This window comes from Nicotiana attenuata, chromosome 12 (genome assembly GCF_001879085.1).
Source record: "Nicotiana attenuata strain UT chromosome 12, NIATTr2, whole genome shotgun sequence".
Classification (NCBI taxonomy): Eukaryota; Viridiplantae; Streptophyta; class Magnoliopsida; order Solanales; family Solanaceae; genus Nicotiana; species Nicotiana attenuata.
In genome coordinates, this window is record NC_032000.1 from 8,379,287 (window position 1) to 8,402,194 (window position 22,908).

Sequence of the window (22,908 nt, forward strand, 5' to 3'; positions counted from 1 at the left end):
CAAATGTGCCACAGGGTGACCCCACGGTCATTCACTTGCACAAAGAGCTCTATGATCATGGGCAGGCAATAGCAGAACTGACAACAACTATGAACCAGCTAGCAAAGGCACAGTTACAACAGGTTCAAGCTCCACGACAAATGAATGCTATGGAGGGTGTCAACATGTTAGTGAACAAACGAAGACAAAGAGGGCAACAAAACCAAGGGAATTCGGATCAATACAACCAAGATAGTAGTGGATTCCAAGATGATGGGTATGAAAAGTAGAATGAAGAAGTGCAATACGTGAACGGTTATCAAGGCCAAAGGGGAAATTATTCCAACCAACAACAACAATGGAGATCCTAAGGCAATTGGGTTAATCAACAACAAGGGAACAACAATTGGGGGAACAACAATCAAAATCCTAATTGGGGTAACCAGAACAACAATCAGAACAATCAGGGAAACTAGGGTAACAACAACAACTGGGGTGGAAACAACAATCAGGGTGGTTGGAACAATAATAATTAGGGAAATAGGGGGCAAGGCTTTCAAAGGCCCCCAATGTATCAACAACCGAGCAATCCACCCCCATTTCCATCCCAAGGTCCTAGTTCATCCAACAATGACATAGGGAGAATTGAAATGATGTTTGAACAGATGATGAAAAAGAATGCTGACTCCGATGCTCAGTAGGCATCCCACAATACTTCAATCAGAAACTTGGAGGTTCAGCTAGGCCAAATCTAACAGTCCTTGAATACTCGCCCTAAGGGAGCTCTACCTAGTGATACGGTAGTTAACCCGAAGGGTGGGAACAATACCGATCATGCAATGGTGGTAACAACAAGAAGTGGATGAGGCGATGATGTAAATGCCTCCAAACAAAAAGAAATTGTGAATGATGAAGTTGAGTTGCAAGAGGATGAGATCCCTTTGGTGGTTGAAAATGTGATTGATGAGAACGTGAATGAAGAAGTGAGGATTGATATCAAAGATACTGAGGTGGAAACACAGAATGACGTGAACCCGTCTAGGGAACACGTAATAGACATGCCGAAACCGGTTGTGCCTAAAGCCAAGGATCCTTTGCCAAGGCCACCTCCACCTTATCCTCAAAGGCTCGTGAAGCAGAAAAATGAGAATCAGTTTAAGAAATTCATTGATATGATGAAGAGCTTATCCATTAATGTGCCTTTGGTGGAGGCTCTAGAACAAATGCCAGGTTATGCTAAATTCATGAAAGACTTGGTGACAAAGAAAAGATCCATGGATTGTGAAACTATCAAGATGACCCACCAAGTGAGTGCAATAGTGCATTCAATCGCTCCGAAGCTAGAAGATCCCGGTGCTTTCACCATTCCTTGCACCATTAGGAGTGCAGACTTTGCTAAAGCTCTATGTGATTTGGGGGCAGGTATCAAGTTGATGCCCTACTCAGTTTTCAAGACTTTGGGTATTGGGCAACCGAGGCCGACTTCCGTGAGATTGCAAATGTCGGATAGATTAATGAAGAGACCATTGGGTATTATTGATGATGTTCTTGTCCGGGTGGACAAATTTATCTTGCCAGCGGATTTTGTGGTTCTTGACTGCGAGGCCGATTTTGAGGTGCCTACAATCTTGGGAAGACCTTTCCTTGCAACCGGGAAGGCCTTAGTTGATGTGGAAGCAGGGGAACTTACTTTCCGAGTGGGTGATAAAAAAAGGTCTTTCATGTGTGTAAGTCAATGAAGCAGCCCAACGTACCGAAGTGTGCTCATTTGTGGATCTTGTCACGGCAGTGATAATTGATGATACTAGTGCAATGATCAATGTGGAGGACCCTCTAAAGGCGGTTTTGTTGAATCTTGATGTAAATGAGGATAAAGGCCGTGTGGAGTGTGTCAATGCTTTACATGGAATGGGCTCTTACTCTTATGAGCCTCAGAAGCTATCCTTGGATCTTGAGAATAGGAAGACTCCACCAACAAAGCCCTCCATCGAGGAACCTCCAGTGTTGGAGTTGAAGCCGCTGCCTCCATACCTCAGGTATGAATTCTTAGGCCCTAGTTCAACTTTGCCAGTTATTCTTTCCTCTTGTCTTACTAACATGTAGGTAGATGCCACATTGGCGGTGCTCCAAAAGCGGAAGAAGGCAATTGGATGGACTTTAGCTGATATTCGAGGAATAAGCCCCACATTTTGTATGCACAAGATTATTCTTGAAGATGATGCAAAACCCTCCTTGGAACATCAAAGGAGGTTGAATGAGGGAATGCAAGAAGTTGTGAAAAAGGAGGTGATCAAGTGGTTGGATGCCGGGGTTGTGTACCCCATCTCTGACAGTTCTTGGACTTCGTCGGTGCAATGTGTGCCGAAGAAGGGTGGTATGACCGTGGTCACCAATGCGCAAAATGAACTAATTCCTACCAGGACAGTCACCGGATGGAGGGTGTGCATGGATTACCGCAAGCTGAACAAAGTGACCCGCAAGGATCACTTCCCATTGCCCTTCCTTGACCAGATGCTTGATCGACTTGCGGGGCATGCCTTCTACTGTTTCTTGGATGGGTATGCTAGGTACAACCAAATTTTGATTGCTCCGGAAGATCAGGAGAAGACTACCTTCACTTGCCCATATGGTACTTTTGCCTTTTCTAGGATGCCATTCGGGTTGTGTAATGCACCGGCTACATTCCAGCGGTGTTCATGGATGACTTTAGTGTCGTGGGTGACTCATTTGATGAATGCTTGAAGAATCTTGATAGGGTTTTGGCCCGATATAAAGAAATCAATTTTGTGCTCAATTGGGAAAAATGCCACTTCATGGTTGAGGAGGGCATAGTCCTTGGTCATAAAATTTCAAAACATGGCATAGAAGTGGACAAAGCTAAAATAGAGGTGATTTCAAGGCTTCCTCCCCCTACTTCTATCAAGGGGGTTAGAAGTTTTCTTGGGCATGCGGGGTTCTACCGGAGATTTATCAAGGATTTTTCGAAGGTAGTGAATCCTTTGTGCAAGCTATTAGAAAAGGATGCCAAGTTCGTGTTCGATGAGGGATGTATGCAAGCATTTGAACTTCTCAAGCACAAGTTGACCACCACTCCTATTATTACCGCACCCAATTGGAGCTTGCCTTTCGAGCTCATGTGCGACGCGAGTGATGTTGCGGTTGGGGCAGTTTTGGGTCAAAGATTGAGAAAAATGTTTCATCTGGTGTACTACGCGATCAAGACAATGAATGATGCCCAAAGGAACTACACGGTGACTGAAAAAGAGTTGTTGGCTATTGTGTTCGCAATGGAGAAATTTTGGCCGTATCTCGTGGGCACCAAAGTCATAGTGCATACCGATCATGCCGCTCTTAGGTATTTGATGATGAAGAAAGATTCCAAAGCTAGGTTGATGCGATGGGTCTTGTTACTTCAAGAGTTTGATTTGGAAATTGTGGACCGGAAAGGTAGTGAAAACCAAGTGGCGGACCACTTGTCCCGCTTAGAGGAGGAAGGGAGGCCGTGTGATGGCCTAGAGATCAATGATACATTTCCCGATGAGCAACTACTTTCTGTGTCGATGAATGATATGCCATGGTTTGCGGATGTTGCTAATTTCCTTGTGACTGGTATAATCCCGTGTGAGCTCTCTTCTAACCAAAGGAAGAAGCTCAAACGGGATAGTTTGGATTTCTATTGGGATGAGCCGTACTTGTTCAAGATTTGCACCGACGGAGTGATCCGGAGGTGTGTTCCAGAGGAGGAGCAGTTGAGCATCTTAGAGGCTTGTCACTCATCTCCCTATGGTGGCCATCATGGCGAGGCAATGACAGCTTCGAAGGTTCTTAGTTGTGGGTTTTACTGGCCAACTTTGTATAAAGATGCAAGTGAACTTGTAAAGAGGTGTGACGAATGTCAAAGAGCGGGTGGAATTTCGAGGAAAGATGAGATTCCTCTCAACACCATTCTAGAAGTTGATATTGTTGATGTGTGAGGTATTGATTTCATGGGCCCATTTATAAGCTCATGGGGGAACACATACATTCTAGTGGCGGTTGACTATGTTTCAAAGTGGGTCGAGGCTGAGGCTTTACCTAACAATGAGGCCTGGAGTGTTGTTGCGTTTCTCAAAAAGAGCATTTTTACTAGGTTTGGCACTCCTCGTTCAATCATAAGTGATGGGGGATCGCATTTTTGTAATAGAGCTTTTGACACTTTTCTTGCAAACTATGGTGTCATCCTCAAGTGATTGGCCAAGTTGAAGTCTCAAACAGGGAAATCAAGAGTATATTGTAAAAAAGGTCAATGAAAATAGGACCGATTGGTCAAAGAAATTGGATGATGCTCTATGGGCTTATAGGACTGCTGACAAGACTCCGATTGGTATGTCTCCGTATCGGTTGGTGTTTGGGAAAGCTTGCTATCTTCCGGTTGAGTTAGAGCACAAGGCCATGTGGGCTTTGAGGAAGCTGAATCTTGAATGGGATGTGGCAGCAAATCTTCGTGTGGAGCAACTTAATGAGCTTGATAAAATTACGATTCCATGCCTATTCCAGTTCGTCCTTGTATAAGGACAAGATGAAGTACCTTCATGACAAGTATGCTCGTAGCAAGGAGTTTAAAGTGGGTTATTTGGTTCTCTTGTTCAATTCTCGGTTACGTCTGTTTCCGAAAAAGCTTAAGTCAAAATGGAGTGGACCCTTTGAAGTGGTGCTTGTGACTCCGTTTGGTGCACTTGACTTGACATACAAAAATGGTGAGATCTTCAGAGTTAACGGGCATAGAGTCAAGCACTATCTTGGCAAGATTGATGACAGGCACGTGGTGGCAATGATCCATCTCAAGTGATTTGATGGTAACCTGCGTCGTGTCACGATGTTAAATCAGGCGCTTCTTGGGAGGCAACCCATGTGTCTTTCTTTTTGTTTTTCTTTGATTTTCTTTTTAGGGTAGGATTTGTTTTTGGACTAACTGGTATTGAGATGTATGTAGGGTTGTTTTGATGCAGTGCAGGACCAAGTTGGGAAAAATGTGCACTCTCTGAAGTTTGCACTGCGGCCGCAATGCATTTCTTGCGGCCGCAAAGGCCTTAGTGCGGGGGCAACAAATCAATGCGGTCCACAGTGTTGATTGGTAAAGATTGGGGGTTCTCTGAAGTTTGCCACCGTGGCCGCAATGCATTTTGTGCGGTCCGCGGTGGACCACTGCGGCCTTAGAGCATTTCTTGCGCTCCACAGTGGATGCCTCCCCAGTGCTTCATGTTTTTGAGTACCGCGGACCTCGGTGCCATTTTGTGCGGTCCGCGATGGGTAGGTATAGTGGGTCCCAGGGTCCTTTTCTATAAATAGGACCTCAGGGCTTCATTTACCCTTTTCGCTCTTTGCTCACTCAATAGTAAAAAAAAATCACTGTTCATCCTAGCCCTAAGCACAAATTTCACGCATTGTCTCTCAATCATCTGTGTGCATCACATATCTGGTACTTCAAATTCTTCCTAATCTTTAAATTTGTTTTATTTTATTTTAATTTGTTAGTTTCTTTTTCTTTTTCTTCCCTTTTTCTTTTAATTTGTAGCTTAGAATTGCATAATAATGTTTAGATTAGGGTTAGTTAGTGAAGAATGATGATTAAACACTTAGGGGATCAATAATATGTGCAAATTAAGTAAAAATGCAAAGAAAAATTGAAACCCCAGGTTGGTATTGCTGCTTGTGCTTTACCGTGGTCCGCGGTGCTTCTATGCGATCCACAATGCCATTTTATGCGGACCGCGGTGGTGAAACTTCAGAAAGTCAAAAACTGAGGACCGCGGCCGCGGTCGATTTTGTGCGGTCCGCGGTGCCTTGCTGCAGCCGCAGACCATTTTGTGCGGTCCGTGGTACCTAGAATCAGAGAGTGGGTAGTCTGACCCCCACCTCAATGCGGACCGCGGTGCCATTTTTTGCGGTCCGCAGTCTGCAACTATCTTCTTCTCAGTCTACAATTATTTTCTTCACTGATGCTTCTGATATTGTGATACTAACAAGTTTAACTGAATCCCACTTGCAGACAATGGTCAAATCACGAGGCGGTGGTGACAAACAAAAGGGAAAAGCTGAGTCCTCCCGGGGTAGGGGACGAGGAATGATAAGGTTGACCCCCCAAGTTCGGCAGGCAATTAAGGAGACCAGAAAATCAATAAGGGCTGCTGATAGAGCTGCTTCCCATTCAGAGGGAAGTGAGTATTTGCCCTCCCGGGAGGAGTCTAATTCTGGCTCAGTGCTGGAGTATATGCCTGACTTCCCGGAGAGGATGAGATTGAGAGATGAGCCTTCCCCTCAGGGATCCCAACTGCTCAAGCTTCAATTCCAATTTCTTCTGAGTCGTCTGAGGGCTCAGCCGAGAGTGCTGACAGTGCCTCTTCTACCTCACCTACAGCTTCACCACCGTGAGGATCCCGTAGAAGAAGAAGGAGGGGGTGAGCCCCAAGTAGGAGAGGTGGCGAGAACCAGGAAATCGGAGGCTTGGGAAGATAGGTTTGTGAGTGAAAGCGGCTTACCACAAGTTCAGAGAATGGTGGCCCGAGAGGAAGTTGATACTTGAACGGACTTTCATTGATAGAGACCTCTTGCCTCACAACCCTAATGTGAGGAGGCAGTTCATAGAGAGAGTGGGCTGGGAATACTTCACAGGCAATGTTGAGGATGCAAATGAGCACCTAGTTAAGGAGTTCTACACCAATGCTGCCCACATCAAAAAGGTCACGAAAGTGACTAAGGTGCGGAATCTGACAGTGAAATTCGATGGGAAGACAATCAATGACTACCTGGGCTTTATGGAAGAAGATGACTCACTGTATTTGGAGAAGGTATCATTGGGAGAGGCAGTCCGTCCGTGGTTGGCAGAATACCTTGCACTCCCGGGTACCACCCCAGCTTGGTTGACAGCAGGAGTCCAGATTTTGAGGAGGACTCTAAACTTTGAAGCAAAGGGTTGGGAGATGTTCGTCTGCAGCAGGTTGGATCCCACCACTCATGAGAACTCCATGCCTATCTCTCAGGCAATCTTGGTGGCTTCTATCATGGTAGGGTACCCGATCAACGTCGGGAATGTGATGTGTGAGGTGATCACATGGGTGGTCAATGAAGGTGATAGATCATACCCCTTCCCAAATTTCTTGACTATGTACCTTGATGACTTGGAGGTGGACAAGAGGATATTTGATGTGAAGGTGAAGCCAAAGGCACCTTTTTCCTGGTATAGCCTGCAGAGTATGACAACCCCAAGGGCAAAGATCCTAAAGGCAAAACCACTACTTCTACTGGCCAGTCTGAAGTGCAGTAGTTGTAGTAGCTCCTTCTCAACCTCCGTCAGCTACCCCAGATACTGCCCCAAGACCCTCTACTACCACTGCCACAAATATCCCTTCATCTTCAGCCTATCCATTGATTGCCCACCGTTTGAGTCAGAACCTTGCCAGTATCAACAACTGGATGCAGGTAGCTACTTCTAAGCTGTATGTGCTTTCTACCTCGGTGGCAGCCCAGTCTGTACCCCCTCAACCACAGGTCCCACAGTCAGTGGAGGACACTATCAAGGAGCTTCTGTATAACTAGAAGAAGCTCCTGGAGAAACAGCAGTTTATATTGGATGCTGTAGATGCTCATGGCAAAACACTAAAAGATCTAGCAAAGGAAACCAAGAAGTTGAGAAAGACTCGGGCATCAAAGGAGTCAGTGAAGGAATTGAGAGTCGAAGTGGAGAGAATGAAGGCTGCTGATCAATTGCCCTTGGATCTCCTATTGCAAGATCCGACCCCAGCAGTTCAGCCTGAGCAGGAACAGGGTGTAGAGAGGGCACCAAAGAGGAGAAGGGTGATTCCCCGTACTGATGATGTAGTGATCGAGTTGGCGGAGCCTCAGGAAGGTTCCTCTAGCCACCCCCAAGTTCCAGTACAGGCCCAGGTCCCAGTGCAGACACAGGTTATAGGGATCCAGTCACAGGTTCCCGAGCAGTCCGAGGACCCAGGGACCCAGGCTCATGATCCTATGCAAACGGAGGGCCAATAGGGAGTTTTCTTTACTCTCTATCTTTTTGTTTGAGCTATTTTTGGTTAGTTAGCATTGAGGACAATGCTAGCTTTCATTTGAGAGGTAGCCCTATTTGGATGATTTAGTGTTGTAAATATGATACTATTTTCTTTTTATGATGCTTTGCTTTTTGATTTTGGTATGTACATAATTTTACCATTTTAGTTCACTTTTCGTACTTTTGCAACTTTGGTCTGTATATAAAGTTATTTTCTGATGTATATATTTATTCCCCCTTATGTATATTCGACTAAATTCCCTCTTGTACATATTCATTTTACTTTCTGCATTTTTTCTTCTTTACTAGCTTCTTATTTCATTTTGATAGCTTCTTGTTATTTTTTTGCGTGCAATAGGCCTTTGGTTTTCTTAATGCCACGGTTTTTTCCAAAGGTGGAATTTGTGTGAACCGGGTGGCTCTTCCCGATGATGGATGGCATGACAACCTTCTTAAGGGTTTGAGTCTGTTTTCTTTTTCTTTTTGTGTAAATAGTAGCTAGTGAGTAGTGGTGCCTCAAGCAAAGCTTCACTTGGGCCTAACACATTTGCCTTTGATCCTATGGTCAAAAACAAATTGTTGTGTATAGGATGGTGAAAGTTGTGACCTTGAGACTCTTGTGTTGGCCGATAGTCATCAAGTGGTTTTTCGGGACCATTGTGTTGCTCAAATCTTAGCTAAGGTCGTTGTGGGCCCTCGACTCTGTCTCTTTAGCAATCCTATAGCTTGCGTGGCGAGAATTTGAATTGCAAGTCCAAGTCTCGTGCCATTAGTCTAGAACTTGCCCTGAATGTTTGTCTAGGGGAAATCCTAAGTGTACTTTGACTTGAGAAGTGATTATAGGCTCTCCTTGATCCAAATGATATCTTGAAAACACCCATAGCCTACCAATGATAATGTCCCTAGTCAACCCCTTGAGCCATAGCCCTTTTTCCTTAAAAAAACCATGATACAGGCCTTTATCCATTTTGAAAAGACCCTCTCTTGGCACCCAATCTTTCCTTAGCACATAGCAAAAACATAAGTTTGGGGGGAGAGACGAGGAATGCAACAAAGTGGTAAAAGGAACAAAATGAAGAAAAGGAAAGGCAATGAAAAAGAAAGAAAATCAAAAAGTCAAAAAGAATGATCAATGTAGAAAAAAATGAAGGGATTCAATAAAAGTAAAGAGATGAAAGGTGTGGAAAGTTGAGAAAGAAAAAAAAAGGGTTTGAAATGAACAAGAAAGAGTGATAGTGTGTCTCTCTAACCCCTAAGAAAGAAGTTAATGACTGAAAAAGTCAAGAGAATGTGTGCCAAAATTAAGCAAATGAAGTGCTTAAGGGAAGACGGAACCTACTTAGACCAAATATTTCCTACCCTGAACCAAAAGCCTTCACTATATCTCCACAAGAGCCCTATATGATCTTGAGTTGAATGAAGCTTACATTAGTGGTGACTCACATAAGGGGCAAGCTTATGGTACTTAGAGCCGGACTTGTGACCTTTCTTTGAGAGAGATGAGCGTGTTTTCCACAATCCTCGTTATGAGTGCTACAACCTAAAAGTGAGGTTTACTTAAGGAGAGTTGAGGAGTATGAGTTTGGGTTCCACAATGACCAAAGTAGTAGAAAGAGTTTTCTTGATGGGTTGAGTCAACTCTTGATGCTCTTGTGTCACACTAAATCCATGGTGCTTAGAAGGTTGAATGTTGTTAATGATTCATTTGAATTGAGGGCAATTCTTAGTCCCAATTGATGCTAGATGAGGTCACTTTAGGTCAGCTAAATTTTCTTGGATTTACTCTTAAGGAGGTGGGACTTATTTTGTTTACTTGAAGACAATCAAAAGCTTAAGTCTGGGGGAGTTGATAACTAGGGATTCTAGTTCACTTTACACTCCTGTTTACTTGAATGTATACAAAATAGTCCCAAAGGCTTACATGTTGTACTTGTTTGCAGGGTTTGGTCAAAAAGGTGACAATTAGTCAAAACCAGCTCAAAAAGGAGTGAAACATGCACAAGTACCAAGAACAAGTCAAATCACAGCTGCAACAGACCCACCGTGGCCGCAATCCATTTAGTGCGGTCCGCAGTGAGAAGATTCAGAGAGGTGCACTTTTGGAGCCTAAGACAATGCGGTCCGTGAAGGATTTCTTGCGGCCGCAATACATTTTGTGCGGTCCGCGGAGAGGGGGGTTCAGAGAGTTGGGAGTTTGAAGATAAAAGCCAATGCGGTCCGCGATCGTTTTTGTGCGGACCGCAGTTGAAGCCACCGCTGCCGCGGTGCATTTTTTGCGGCCCACGGTGGCTAGATTCAGAGAATGTATAATCAAGCCAAGAAGCCTCATCGCGGTCCGCGGTGCATTTTCTGCGGACCGCAGTACCTCGTCAGGGGTATTTTTGTCCAGAAAATTCGGCCTAGTATAAATACTTTCTTTTCACATTTTTAGGTTATCTTTTGTAATCTGACTTTGGGATGAACACGTGAACGGCTATTTTGTTCCATTTTGAGTAATTTGTAGCTACATTTATACTGAATCTTCATCATCTTAGTTTGTAATTAAATATTATGGGTTATTCTTCATCTAATTTCTTATTTTCTTCCATTATTATGAGTAGCTAGACTATTAGCTAGGGTTGTGGCTCAACTCTAGTGTGGGTATTTGATGGGTCTTGTGTTTTAATGCTTAGATATTTATGATTGGTTGATATTTGGACTGATTTGTGTTTTCTATGTTGGATTAGTGGTTGCAAACACTAATTTGTGCCTATTTGACTTGGGCTTTTCTTGAGAAAGAGAGCTTTAGTCTAGGGAATCAGTCCAACAAGGAATTTGGGCGTACTGAATAGATTCCCCAATTAAAGGGTTAAATCTAGATATAGTAATACCCGACTTGAGCCTACATTGCTTGCTTAATTTCGACATCCAATTGGTCTTGAGAAAGTCAATTCGGGTAAAGTCACTCAAGCTACCGAGAGGTATAGAGTGAGTAGTGTCGTGCAATGGCTATATCGCGATCCCAAAATAACATCGTTGCCTTAGACTTAGGAACCCGTCAAGTATCCACCTAGGGGGAAGTCACTTCCCTAGTGCCTCGTTACCTATTAGAAAACCCTTCTAGCAATTATTCTTAGTTTAATTTAGCATCTCATTAGTATAAAAATAGAAGTAATCAAAAGAACAACTATGATTGTTATAGAGCTTCAACCAAAGGCATGTTTATGGACAAACTTTTCATCATATCAATGAATTTATTGAACTGGTTCTCATTATTTTGTTTTGCTAGCCTTTGAGGATATGATGGAGGAGGCATTGGCAAAGGAGCCTTGGTTTTGGGCACTACCATTTTCGGTATGTCTATCACGTGTTCCCTAAACGGGTTCACAACATTTTGTCTCATACACCTTGTCATCAATTTCTATCCTCACTTCTTCATTCACATTCTCATCACTCACTTGCACATCATTGCTCGGTTCATCATCATCTTGCACTAACACATCATCACTCACAACCTTTCTTTGATTAGAGATACTAGCAACTCCACCTCTACCACTCCTTGTAGTCACCGTCATAGCATGGCCCGTATTGTTCCCACCCTCTGGTTTACTATCGTGTCACTTGGTAATGCCCCCTTAGGGCGAGTATTCAAAGCTCGAGAAATTTGGCCAAGTTGGACCTCCAAGTTGCGGATAGAAGTATTGTGGGATGCCAATTGGGCATCGGAGTCAGCATTTTTCTTCATCATTTAACATGGATTCAATCCGTCCCATCTCATTGTTGGACGAGCTAGGACCTTGAGACGGAAATGGAGGCCGGTTGTTTGGTTGTTGATACATCGGAGGCCTTTGAAAGCCCGACCCCCGATTCCCTTTATTGTTGTTGTTCCAACCCCCTTGGTTGTTATTGCCTCCCCAATTGCTATTACTGTTGCCACTCCAGTTGCCTTGGTTTCCGTGTGTTACATCCTGTACTTTAACGTTAGGATTCGTCGAAGTAATAACATATGAGTTGGAAGGGATTAATGTTATACATGCAGATAGGAATGTAAGACCCTGTAAGTTTGAAGAATTTCGGAACTACTATATGTTGGCTTGATAGGTATTTTCTTTGACGTAAACCATTTTCGGTAAAAGTTGATAGATACGATTTTATATGGTTGTGATAAGTTTTAATTTAAATATATGACATGTGGGAGTTTATAAATGAGGTTTTACTTATTATAAGAGTAGATAGTATTTTATCATAAGAAAAGTTATCCTTTTTCCATTTTGAGAATTTATAGTACAAAAAGAATTTCTTTATTGTAAAGACATAAATTTTTTTCTCACAAGAATGGAAGGTTATCTTTTTACCATTTTAAGAACTAAACGTACAAGAATTTTTTTTCTCTTTATATGAGATTAGAAAAATTAGAAGTTGAAAATATATGTATTTTTACATGGATGTTTTAACGAAATAATAGTGTATGTATTTATTTTATATGGTACCATATGACCATGATAGTATGATGTATAAAGTGTATTAAAAATAGGTAAAATTTTAAGTAAGTTGAGATTTTTATTATGCGGGTAATTGATTAATTATCGGGTAACGGTATATTACCTAAATAAGTAGTAAATTTATCAGATAAGACCAACCCCCCCCCAAAACGTGGCAGTGACCCACTCTTGATACATATGACTAAGTAGTATTATAATCTTAGGTGGCAACTAAGGGTTAAATATATACTACTTCATTTCTATTAAAATTAATATTTTAATCAAATGGATAAATAAAAGGCAACACTTTGTATCTTGGAAATGTAAGCAATGTCACTTCATTTCTAGCTAATTTCGATACTACACTCAGATAAAGGCTTTGCACATTATCATTAGTAATAGAATTCTTACAAAAGTTCCTACACCACTTCCTTAACAACGAAGACTTTTCTTTCAATCTAAGGCTTTCAATATTACACTTAACACTTTCAATACAACCACAAACAGTAGCATTAGAGATTAGTAGGAGACTTGTTCAAATTGTGACCATTTTCGTGAGATTCCGACAAACCAGTAGCAGCTACACTTCTTCTCTCAAATTCAACGAGAATTATTATTAGAAGCTTATCAACGTAAAAACTTTGCGGTTCTAAAGGAGCACGGTGCAATCTTTTCCAAAAATATTATACGGATTTTTCCCTACTCCAGGTATGTTAAGGCTATTCCTTCTTTCTGTTTGGCATGATCCAAGAAACGATACGTAAACATAATGATATTCCATAAGTGATTCTACTCTTAGTAGTTAAGGATATCTAGCAGTTATCTTTGAAGAAGTAAAACTCTACCATGAACGTGCTAGATCTAAAGGCTTCATGAGATCCAAATCTAAAATAGTTGTAGTTGATAAAATTACAGAAGATAGTAATTTAAATACATCAATATTTATAAGTAAGATTGCTAAAAGAAATATATACTTAAGCGTCTTGAACTAAATATATATCATCTTCTGTAAAGAGACATTATTTGTGTGTCTGTGTGGACGTTTGAGATTACCTTCTATTTTTGAACTACCTAATTGATAAAATCAAAGCTTGCTGATTTCCACAAAGCATGTGTTAGTATGTATCTAGTTCCCTATTGGGGTATATGATAAAGATATTAATGTTCATAATATAGTGATACATGCATCTTCATGCATTTATCACCGTGCTACGGCCGGTCGGGCAGTTACCATCGGTTGGGCAGTTATGTATCATTATTTACCACCGGTTGGGCGGTCATGCATGTTCATTTACCACCGAGCTACGGCCTGTCGGGCAGTCATGCATTTACCACCGAGCTACGGCTGGTTGGGCAGTTACATATTTACCATCGAGCTATGCCCGGTCGGGCAGTCATGCATTTACCACCGCGCTACGGCCGGTCGGGCAGGTACCACCGACCAGTTGGGCTGTCATGCATCATACATATGGATATTAGTCTCAAAGAGAAGCATTATATATATATGTAAGTATAATAAGTATGAATATACAGTGTCACTTCAGAGATTCAGGTTGATTCTTATATGTCTGTAATTAATGTTGACTTATCGTTATGTTTCAGTTCTGCCTTACATACTCAATACATTATTCGTACCGACGTCCTTTTGTTGGGGACGCTGCGTTTCATGCCCGCAGGTATAGACAATCAGTTTGACGATCCCTCATAGTAGACGAGATTGGCATTCTGCGAAGGATCGGTAAGACTCCACCTCATTCGGAGTGCAGCCGAGTCTATGAGTCATCATGTCAGAGTTTTACTACATACTTATGGGTAAGACGGTACCCTGTCCCATTTGATGTCAAACAATCTTAGAGGCTTTGTAGATAGAGGTTCATTTTGTATAGTATGTCGAGGCCTTGACGGCCCATATGTATTCATGTTTTAAGAAAAATGGTTCAGTGATACAGTGTTGCCCACTTATAGTTATACATTACAAGTTGTGGCCATGTTGGCCCATGATAGTTACAAAGAAAAAAAAATGAGTTATAGAGTGGTTCGCTCGGGCCAGTATGGCACCGGGTGCCAGCCACGCCTCCCCAGGTTTGGGGCGTGACAAAGTGGTTTCAGAGCAGTTTGTGTCCTAGGGAGTCTACAAAGCCGTGCCTAGTAGAGTCTCACTTATGGGTGTGTTGCGCGCCACATTTATAATTGAGAGGCTATATGGCATTTAGGAAATGTTACCCTTCTTTTGTTTCCAAATCGTGCCATATATCTAAGTCGTAAGAATTCAGTATAAAGTTTCTACCGAATTCTGTATGCACTAGAGGTGCTATCACAATAGAGCTTTAAGGCGTAGATTTAATTTCTACTTATGTGGAAGGGAGGTTATGAACGAAATAGAAGATACGATGCGAGATTGTAAAGTAAGTAAGGTAAAGGAGAAGAAGATACGAGATACTCAAGTACAAAAGGTTGTGAATAGTCAAGACTAGAGAAATAGTTTGGGTTTTACTTTAGTTACACAGGAGACCGTAGTAAAAATTTTGAAAATCTCTAAGAGTTAACATTCGAGGACGAATGTTCTAAAGGGGGGAAGGATGTTACATCCCGTACTTTAACGTTAGGATTCGTCGAAGTAATAACATATGAGTTGGAAGAGATTAATGTTATACATGAAGATAGGAATGTAAGACCCTGTAAGTTTGAAGAATTTCGGAACTACTATATGTTGGCTTGGTAGGTATTTTCTTTGACGTAAACCATTTTCGGTAAAAGTTGATAGATACGATTTTATATGGTTGTGATAAGTTTTAAATTAAATATATGACATGTGGGAGTTTATAAATGGGTTTTATTTATTATAAGAGTAGATAGTATTTTATCATAAGAAAAGTTATCCTTTTTNTAAAGGAAAAAGGTGAATAGAACTCTAGCGTTGGCTTGCCTAGCGGTGCGATGTTAGGCACCATCACGATCCCGACGGTGGGAAATCTGGGTCGTGACAGTTAGTCGGTTCGGGTCCGGAAGGATTTCGTAATGAACTGAAACTGTTACATCCCGTACTTTTCTACATTGGATAGTTGATATAAGTTCATAGACAAGACTATTTTGAGGTTATAAGTATTTGTGATATTTCAAACAAGTGATAAGTAAGTGTTATGAAAGCCAGAAGGTAAACGAATCGAAGAAATTGAGTATCGCCGAAGTTTGACATTTTGAGGTGAAATAAGATCCAAGCTATAATACCCCGTAGTTATGGATTAGTGCTATACCACATGATCATGATAGTAAGATATATGACGTATATTAGTATTTAAGCAAATTGAGTGCTAGAATTTATTATATGTGTAGTTGGTTAATTGGAAGGTTGTAGTGTAAGACTAGAAATTTATTAGGACTATTGAATAAGTGGTACGTGGGGCATAAGCCATGTGGGATGTGGACAAGTGGTAGTAAGTGTTATATATCCATTCATGTAAAAATATATGGTGTCTTTATGTAATGAAAGGTTGACACATGTAAAGAGGAACTTTAATGTCTGCCACATGGAATTAATATGACCAAGGGTGGCACTAAGTGTACATATGTGAGTCATAGCACTTAAAGTGCATGGTTTAGACGTGTAAAGTTTGGTGATGAGTCATTAGGTGTGCACCTAGAAGATTACACGTATAGAATGGAAAGGAAGTCTTTAATGTTAGTAGTATGACATCCCGTACTTTAGTACTAGGATGAGTCGTAGTATTCATATGAGCTTAAAAGGGATTAAAGTCATTCATGAGGTTATAGAGGATTTGTGGCAATGTTATTGTAAGACCCCATAAGTTTAACAACCTTGATACAGTTAAATAGATTTTGATAAGGTACCATATGACCACGGTAGTATGATGTATAAAGTATATTAAAAATAAATAGAATTTTAAGTAAGTTGAGATAATTTTTAATTATGCGAATAATTAATTAATTATCAGGTAACGGGACATTACCTAAATAAGTAGTAAATTATCAGATAAGACCAATCCCAAATATGGCAGTCCCACTCTTGATACGTATGACTAAGTAGTATTATAATCTTAGGTGGCAACTAAGGGTTAGATATACACTACTTCATTTCTATTCAAATCAGTATTTTTAATCAAATGGATAAATAAAAGGCAAAACTTTGTATCTTGGAAATATAAGCCACATTACTTCATTTCTAGCTAATTTGGACACTACAATCAAAAAGGCTTTGCACATTGTCATAAGTAACAGAATTCTTACAAAAGTTCCTACACCACTTCCTTAACAACAAAGACTTTTCTTTCAATCTAAGGCTTTCAATACTACACTTAACACTTTCAATACAACCACAAACAGTAGCATTAGAGATTAGTAGGAGACTTGTTCAAATTGTGACCATTTTCGTGAGATTCCGACAAACGAGTAGCAGCTACACTTCTTCTCTCAAATTCAACGAGAATTATTATTAGAAGCTTATCAACGTAAAAATTTGCGGTTCTAAAGGAGTACGGTGCAATCTTTTCCAAAACTATTATACGGATTTTTCCCTACTCCAGGTATGTTAAGGCTATTCCTTCTTTCTTTTTGGAAAGATCCAAAAAATGATACGTAAATATAATGATATTCCATAAGTGATTCTACTCTTAGTAGTTAAGGATATCTAGCAGTTATCTTTGAAGAAGTAAAACTCTACCATGATACGTGCTAGATCTAAAGGCTTCATGAGATCCAAATCTAAAATAGTTGTAGTTGATAAAATTACAGAAGATAGTAATTTAAATACGTCAATATTTATAAGTAAGATTGCTGAAAGAAATATATACTTAAGCGTATTGAACTAAATATATATCATCTTCTGTAAAGAGACATTATATGTGTGTCTGTGTGGATGTTTGAGATTACCTTCTATTTTTGAACTACCTAATTGATAAAATCAAAGCTTGCTGATTTCCACAAAGCATGTGTTAGTATGTATCTAGTTCCCTATTGGGGTATATGATAAAGATATTAATGTTCATAATATAGTGATACATGCATCTTCATGCATTTACCACTGTGCTACGGCTGGTCGGGCAGTACCACCGGTTGGGAAGTTATGTATAATTATTTACCATCGGTTGGGCAGTCATGCATGTTCATTTACCACCGAGCTACGGCCGGCCAGGCAGTCATGCATTTACCACTACGGCTGGTTGGGCAGTTTCATATTTACCACCGAGCTATGGCCGGTCGGGCAGTCATGCATTTATCACTGCGCTACGGCCGATCGGGCAGTTACCGCCGATCAGTTGGGCAGTCATGCATCATACATATGGATATTAGTCTCAAAGAGAAGCATTATATATATGTGAGTATAATAAGTATGAATATACAGTGGCACTTCAGAGATTCAGGTTGATTCTTATACGTCTGTAATTAATGTTGACTTATCGTTATGTTTCAGTTCTGCCTTAAATACTCAGTACATTATACGTACTGGCGTCCTTTTGTTGGGAATGTTGCATTTCATGCCCGCAGGTATAGACATTCAGTTTGACGATCCCTCATAGTAGACGAGATTGGCATTCAGTGAAGGATCGGTAAGACTCCACTTCATTCGGAGTGCAGCCGAGTCTTTGAGTCATCGTGTCAGAGTTTTACTACATACTTATGGGCCAGCCGGTACCCTGTCCCATTTGATATCAAACAATCTTAGAGGCTTTGTAGACAGAGATTCATTTTGTACAGTATGTCAGAGGCCTTGACGGCCCATATGTATTCATGTTTTAAGAAAAATGGTTCAGTGATACAGTTTTGCCCACTTATAGTTATACATTATAAGTTGTGGCCATGTTGGCCCATGATCGTTACAAAGAAAAAAAATGAGTTATAGAGTGGTTCGCTCGGGCCAGTACGGCACCGGGTGCCAGGCACGCTTCCCCAGGTTTGGGGCGTGACACCTTGGTTACCCCAGTTTTGATTGTTGTTGTTCCCCTAATTGCTTTGGTTGTTGTTGTTGCCACTATTCCAATTTCCTTGTTGATTTTGACTTTCCCAATTTCTTTTGGATCTCCACTGTTATTGATTCTGAGCATTACATCGTTGACCTTGGTAGTTGTTCACATATTGGACCTCTTCACTTGGATCATCATACACATCATCTTGATTGTAACAACTACCACTTTGCTCAAATTGATCCGGATTTCCTTGAACTTGTTGACCTCGTTGCCTCCTCTTGTTGACCATCATATTCACCCCCTCCATGGCATTCACTTGTTTTGGCCCTTGAACTTGTTGCACACTGCGCTTTGGCCAATTGGTTCATTGTAGTAGTTAACTCGGCTATTGCTTGGTCGTGCTCATGGAGCTCCTTGTGTAGGTTAATAACATTGGGATCACCTTGTGGCACATTAGCTCGGCTTTGCCACACCGAAGAAGTATCCGCCATCTCATCAAGTATTTCACACGCCTCAGCATAAGGCGTGTTCATGAAGTTTCCCCCCGCGAGTTGGTTAACTACACACTGGTTGGTAATGTCGATGCCACGGTAGAATGTTTGTTGGATCATGACTTCGATTATGTCATTTTTCGGACATTCTTTAACCATCGTCCGATACCTTTCCCAAATCTCATGAAGCGATTCAATTGGCTCTTGTTTAAAATCAAGGATCTCATCTCTCAGCGTCGCCATATGTCCAGGCGAGAAGAATTTTACTATGAATTTCTCGGCCAACTCATCCCAAGTGGTGATGGAATGGTTGGGAAACCTTTCAAGCCAATCCAAAGCACTCCCTTAGATAATGGGAAAAGCCTTAATCTCAATGCGTCCTCAGAAATGTTGGTTTGCTTGCTCCCCCAACACGTGTCAACAAAACCTTTGAGATGCTTGTATGCGTTTTGGTATGGAGATGCGGTGAAGAAACCCCTCTGTTCCAACAGTGTAAGCATGACATTGGTTATTTGAAAGTTGCCCGCCCTAATCCAGGGCAGGACTATTGCACTTGTATAGCCTTCGTTGGACAACACCCAGTGTGCTGCCCTTGGTGGAGCTGGGGGAGGGTTTGGAATATTATCATGAGGCGGTCGACCTCTCCTTTGTGCTTGATGTTCGGGTTGAATCTCGTCCACATTATCATCATCTACCTCCTCCCCCAATGGCAAATTTCCGGGAGCATCATTGTTAAGAGCCATTTGGTACCTAAAAGCAATTCACAAACAAATTAGAACAACGGAAGGAAAGAAAAACAAAACACACAAATGCTCAGATATATAGCTAAAATCGTCTAACTCCCCGGCAACGGCGCCAAAAATTGATCGGTTCCAAGCCTGCACTACTATAGAGTAGCGAGGATGGTCGATGCAGTTTTACCCAACAGAGTCAGAATTGAATCCACAGGGAGTTAATTTGTTTGGAGTTAGATTTATATCCGAGTCTAGATGTGGATTTTGCTCTTAATTACACTTCCATACATGGTTGGTTTGTTTCTGTCACGATCCCAGTTCGCCCACCGCGAACATGTCGTGATGGCGCCTAGTCTCTACAACTAGGTAAGCCTAACAATGCGGAAACATAACTAACTTGCGGAATAATAGCCAAAACTGAACAATTTAAAGGAGAACAGTATATAAAATGCCGCCCGGCATATACAACTCAACATCACTACATCCTACATTACTATCCCAAAACCCGGGAACTTACGGGAACACAAGCTAAAGAGGAATTGTTCTAATCTCTAGAAATGTCTACATCAATAGTACGATAGAAGGGCTAACACTACAGATAGAGTATAGAAGGAGACTCTTCGGTCTGCGGACGCGGAAGATGTACCTCGAAGTCTCCGAAATGCTCCCTGCCTCAAGGATGATACGCCTGGGTAGAAGTACCTGGATCTGCACATGAAAAACATGCGCAGAAAAGGGCATGAGTACACCACAGCGGTACTCAGTAAGTGTCAAGCCTAACCTCGATGGGGTAATGACGAGGAAGGTCAGGGCCCTACTGAGGTTAAACAAGATACAGGTTTAACAGTGTGAAATGACAGTTTAATTAAATAACACATGATATAAAGGACAACAACAACTATTACAAAGGCAGGCAAACACAGTAAAAGAACATAACTCAGCTCCGGGATAACAACGGGGATCTCCCAGGATACCGTCCTGTAATCCCCAAATATAAATATCATGTCTAGTGGATCTCTCGGGTTCAGTCCCATAGTCCAACTCACAAAGTGCAGGGGGATCTCCTGGAATGCAATTCCGTAGTCCCAAAATAAACATACAGGGGAGCTCCCGGGATACCGTCCCGTAGCCCCAAAATAAGGTGCAGGGGGATCTCCCGGAATATCGTTCCGTAGTCCCAAAGTAAATACACAGCAACAATAGAACACAATCCAATCAATTTCATATCAAAGTAAAGCAGGTATCCTAGCCTAGCATGGTTCACGTAGTACAATTAAGGCAGTTAGGACAGGTAAAGCAATTTAGTCAAGTTGACATGCTTCTCTAAGCTACAGCAGGTTTAAATATCAAACAGTGTAAGCAAGGAAAGGAGGAACACAATTCAAGGCTATTTTTAAAGAAAAACCGGATTTCTAACAATTAGCACAAGTGCGGGCTTGTCACCTCACGCACGAGGCGTTTTCAATTACCAAAATATCAATCCTAAGGGGAAAAGTCCCCCACACAAGGTTAGACAAGCCACTTACCTCCCGGCTCAAAAATCAACTAGAAGCCACGCCTTTGCCACGAGTATCCGACTCTAAATGGCTCAAATCTATTCAATCCAATTACATATTGTAAATAACATCTCAAGCAACTGATTCTACAATTTAATTCAAAGCTAATACGCGAAATTTTGCAAAATGACCAAAACGCCCCTCAGGACAACGTCCCGGAATCGGATGAATTTAACATTTTCAGAACCCTCGTACTTTCACGAGTTTGACCATATAAAAATCTCTCAAATCGAAGGTCAAACACCCACTCAAAACTCAATAATTCGGTCTACGAAGTTTCTTCCAATTTTTCCCCAATTTTTGATCCCCAATCTGAATTTAAATGATAAAATTAACTATAGATTGATGGAATATAACTAGATAGGATTAACGAAACGTTACCCAATGATCTCCTCTTCAAATCCCTCTCAAAATCGCCCTCTCCCGAGCTCCAATTCGATTTTTCTAACTTTTGAAACTGAACCCTCGAAATCAATATTTCTGACCATTGAAATCCGCATCTGCGATCAAGGGACCGCATCTGCGGTCCCGCTTCTACGGACCATTTGTCACATCTGCGACTTTCATTAAGAGGGCCAGGAGCCGCATCTGCGGTTCTTCTTCTGCAGATGCGAAACCGCTTCTGCGGTGAAACTTCCGCATCTGCGAAACCTGAAGGACACCCAAAAATCTGCATATGCGGTACCACTAGCCGCATCTGCGGCGCCGCATCTGCGGCCCCCAAACCGCAGATGCGAAAATATCAGAAGCAGCAAAGTCTGCAATCTCTCAACTTCAAAAATCTTTCCGTCAACCATCCGAAATCATCCCGAGGCCCCCGGGACCTCAACCAAAAGCACCAACAACACCTAATACCTCATTCAAACTTGTACCAATCCTTAAACCACCTAAAACAACATCGGAAACTCGAATTAATCAAGGATTTAAGCCTAAGAATTCCAAATTTCCTCAAAATACGCTTTCGATCAAAAACCTAACCAAACCACTTCTGAATGACCTGAAATTTTGCACACACCTCACAAATGACATAACGGAACTAGTGCAACTCTCGAAATTTCATTCCGACCCTCGGATCAAAATCTCACTATCGAACCGGAAACTTTAAAAATTCAACCTTCGGCATTTCAAGCCTAAATTCGCTACGGACCTCCAAAACACATTCCGAAACGCTCCAACCCCGAAATCACCTAACGAAGCTAACGGAACCATCGGATTTCCGTTCCGAGGCCGTCTTCACACTGTTCTGGCTATGGACCATTTTCCAACATTTAGGCTCTCATTTAGGGATTAAGTGTCCCAAAACTCTCCGAAACTCAAAACCGAACATCCCGGCAAATCAAAGTAGCAGAAATAAACTTGGGGAAAGCAGTTAATAGGGGATCGGGGCATAAATTCCAAAAATGACCGGCCGGGTCGTTACATCCTACCACACTTAAACATTCGTTCGTCCTCGAACGAGCAGAAAGACATACTTGAAGTAGTGAAAAGATGAGGGTACTGGCTGCGCATATCCTGCTCGGTCTCCCAGGTCGCCTCCTCGACCGGCTGACCCCGCCACTGAACCTTCACGGACGCAATGTTCTTTGACCTCAGCTTCCTGACCTGCCTGTCCAATATTGCCACTGGCTCCTCAACATAGGATAGATCCTTCTCCAACTGGACTGAGCTGAAATCTAACACGTGCGACGGATCACCGTGATACCTCCGGAGCATCGAAACA